The sequence below is a fragment of the Amblyomma mixtum genome, chromosome 3 (genome assembly GCF_055824585.1).
Source record: "Amblyomma mixtum isolate Tamu chromosome 3, ASM5582458v1, whole genome shotgun sequence".
Classification (NCBI taxonomy): Eukaryota; Metazoa; Arthropoda; class Arachnida; order Ixodida; family Ixodidae; genus Amblyomma; species Amblyomma mixtum.
In genome coordinates, this window is record NC_143014.1 from 341319813 (window position 1) to 341323573 (window position 3761).

Sequence of the window (3761 nt, forward strand, 5' to 3'; positions counted from 1 at the left end):
ACGGATCCTTCTCTTCTCAGTGCTTTTGAGCACCAGATGATCCTGCTGAAAATATCCGTGTCTCGCATTGCGTTCAAACCACTCTGCCGAAGTCAATAAATAGAGGAATCAATTTCTTAGCAGCGGTAACTCAAAGGCAGTGTTATGCCCGTCCATACTGAGCAAAGTTAGCAGGCCTCAGTAAGTGCGTTATTTCTGCTTTTTTTCTCAGAGCTAAATTTCCCGGTGCCTGCAAGATCTTGGCGGGGGTAGTGACAAGGGTAGTGAGATGTGTTAGAAGCAGAGGCAAAGTTAGGGGCTCGCCGTTCGCTCTGCTGACGTGCGACTGTATGCTGCTTCCTCTTCACAAGCACAAGCAGAAAATTAAGTTCACGGGCGACACGGGCTGTCGCATTCAATGTGACTTGTAACGAGCCGGCGGTGACATCCCTGCAATTTGCGCTTTATATGTTTTGAGTGCGCCGCGACAGGTACTGCGAAAAGCCATAGTGCCCTTTGGATTAGCAGGTGTATGCATAACTTTTCGCGACCACCAATCTCCCACACCACTCTTTGTGAACGGGGGTACAACCACCGCTTCTTGCAAGTGGTACTCAGTACTTCCGCCTAGGCCATTAGTCTTCCCAAGGGTCTCAGGCTGTGAGGGATGCTGTATTGTAGCACTGCCAAAAATCTCGACAAGGAGGGTTCTGTAACTTGCGCTGACACCGCACATTACACGGGTATCCAGCATTTCGCCTCTTTCGTATTGCGATCGCCGCGGCCATGATCGAGCCTCCGTTTTAGACTTCGTAGCCGAGCACGCTGAGCCACCGCAGTGGCAGCATACGAAGTGCATCTGCTCAACAATATAAAAATGATTGCCGATTTGTTTACTTTGCTGCACCGACGTAGTAGTCTTATAGAAGAAGAAAAATGGTGGCATCTCTATCTCTTACAGCAATAATCTTAGTTATGTAGAAAGGTAGAATCATAACTACGAGCGTAATAATGAATGCCGGTGAGAAGGGTGATCTCCTTATATAGCTGGAAATGTATATTCATATGAGAGGCAATTTAAAAGAGGACAGTGAAGTTGTGATTACTCAGAGCGAAAGTACTTCTGTTTGTCGTCGCATAGATGAGAATTCATCCCTAAGTTTGTACTTCATTGTGAGGCCAACCGCAGCATATGTGTTTGTAACACTAAGCAAAAGCTAAGTGTTACATAACGTGGTTGAGATTTTGCTATTCTCATTGAGAGTGGGCAATGTTCTGTGTTTACCCTTTACGTCATGATTGCATTTGTTCAAATTACACATCATCCTAGGACTCATCGTTTTAAATTTAGAAGGACGATTCTTTCCTGGGCTGTTTTCTTTGAGCCATTCTCTTGTCGTCCATGGGCGTCTCAGGCGCAGTCACCGACGGCACCCGGGCCCCTTGTACTTAGCAATGCGAGCGATCGCCACCGCCAGGGGGGTCCAGCTGCTCCAGCCTGGAAGGCGCGCAACTGTTGCAAAGCTTTGGGCTACGGTGCTGCTGCTGCTGCCCCTTCCGTTCATCTACGTAAGTTGAGTGCTAAGTACACGAGGACAGTGCTTAGTACATGAACTGCAGCGTCGCCACCTAACATCTCACTTGGACAATGAATCGTTGGGCTCCCACAGGAAAGAACGCTAGCGCTGCTGCTGCCGCTCCGCCATTTGCTATATCGCAAGTCCTGTAATAAATATGGGTGAAAAGAATTAAGGCTGTTGCGTTCCGGAAAAAAAACAAAGTGAGGATTGAATATTTTTGAAGAGAAGAGCCTAAAGTCGTTACCCGACAGCTTCCAATTGCTGCAGCGTACTGCATATTCTGTTCACTTCCAGTAGCTACAACTTCTAAATTCAAACTGTGTCAACGTCGGAATTCGAATTAACGAGCTTTTGCTGCACTTTGGAATTGCTTCACTAGGTCGCATGCCTAAGTAGTACTTCCGTGCAGTTCTGTTCAAAGAATTCACGAGTACTATTGTCACTGCATTCTAGCAAGCCACCCTTCTATTCTCCAACGAAAACGTGTAAAAAAGAAAAGTCCGAAGATTGTAAACGTGATCGTACAACCCACAAATATTGATTCGATATGCCTCGAAAGGGCAGATCTGTGAAGAAAACATACACCACAGTTACAAATTTTTTCCAGGTGCCCCTTTAAACCTGACTGCAATCAGTATCTAAATTTTTGCTAAGCTGGGCATCACTTGCAGATCCAATAACATGAGCATGCATGAAGCGTATACGCTTTCACACAGACCGTTCGTTTGCAGGGCTTGCAATTTACTTTCAAGATTGCTTCTAAGAGGTTATTTCTTCATGTACAGAAGATAGTATTTCATTGCATGTGTGATGTCATTGAATATTTTGTGCTTGTTGAGCAGAAGGCCAGTTATCAACTAGCTAGTAGTAGGTGCTAAGGAGAGGCGTCATAGTGGAGGGCCCTGGAAATAATCCACAGCTCTCCAAAATGGCACTTAATACCACAAAGCAGAGCATCACATACCATGTTGTGCCCTTCCTGATACTGTTCACTAGATGAGAAAGTTCTAGTCTGCGCATGCTCTAATTTTAAACGATGACTACCGTAGGACCCCGATTATGCGTCTCCGTTATGTGAATTTTGTGACGGATTGGCGCTGGTCTGGCGAATCGGCTCTAGGGATAATGCATTAAAAGCCTCGATAATACGACGGAGAAATATGCACGCCCCGCTTCTTGCTATGGCCGGCGGTGACCACCCCGAATGGGAGATGCTGGAGAAGCAGTTTATTGGCAGACATGACGTCAACCAATCTGGTTCCAGATCGTAATCAAGATGCAGATGTGGGCACAAAGATGGGATCGAGAGCACAACGATTTGTAATGAGTGTTCTACTGACGGCTGGGACTCTGACTCCGCACGTGGAACCCACGGCCGTCGGTGCGAGGCGGCTCGCCTGGCCTATTTTTTAGAATGTTTCGCTGAGTAAGGAATTGGGGAAATCAGCTCTACGTTCTTACGAGCATGGTGTTATGTAGATGCCATAACAAGATTAGACATAGCTAAGATAATCGGCAGCTAGTTCGAAACCGTCCTCTGCAGCTTCTCCACAGAGGACGTTAGACATACAGCGACCGAGCGAGTGGTGAGCAATCGGCGTGTTGTCACCCAGCGGGCCACCCCTCTTAGCAGAAAGCGCGCCACCACCGCATTCACGGTGCAGGTGAACATCGTGTCTTTTTCCTATGATGCGAATTCCTAGTAGATATACTGCTGCTGTAGAGTGATAACTATTCTAGGGGAAGTCTGAAAGACATGTCGCTGGAATCGTCGTACTGCGCATTGCAAAATATCTTCAAAGAGTCGGAGCAGCCGTGTAGGTGTTTCTGGCTCGTCGTCCAAATCATCGTTTTCGAGATGCATGGCACATCTACTTAACGTGCAGGGACAGTAGCGCTCGCGTGCCCAGTCTAAGGCTGCCTCTTCGACGCCGAAAAGCCTGGATGTGCACGGTCTTGCAACTGAATCTTGCAGAATGAAAACGGACGTCTTTATAACTCGCAGGCAATGGAACTTTAATTTTTTAGAGCCTGAGTAGCGGACATGTTTAATACGTGAATGCGTCACATGTGTGATATTTTAGATCATGCGATGTCCAGATTATTTGAGATTATATGAGGGTTTCGAGCAGATCCCTGAAAGTCGTTTAATCGAGGTTCTACGGGGACTGCTTAATAGAACGCATCAAGAGTGTTGTGTTA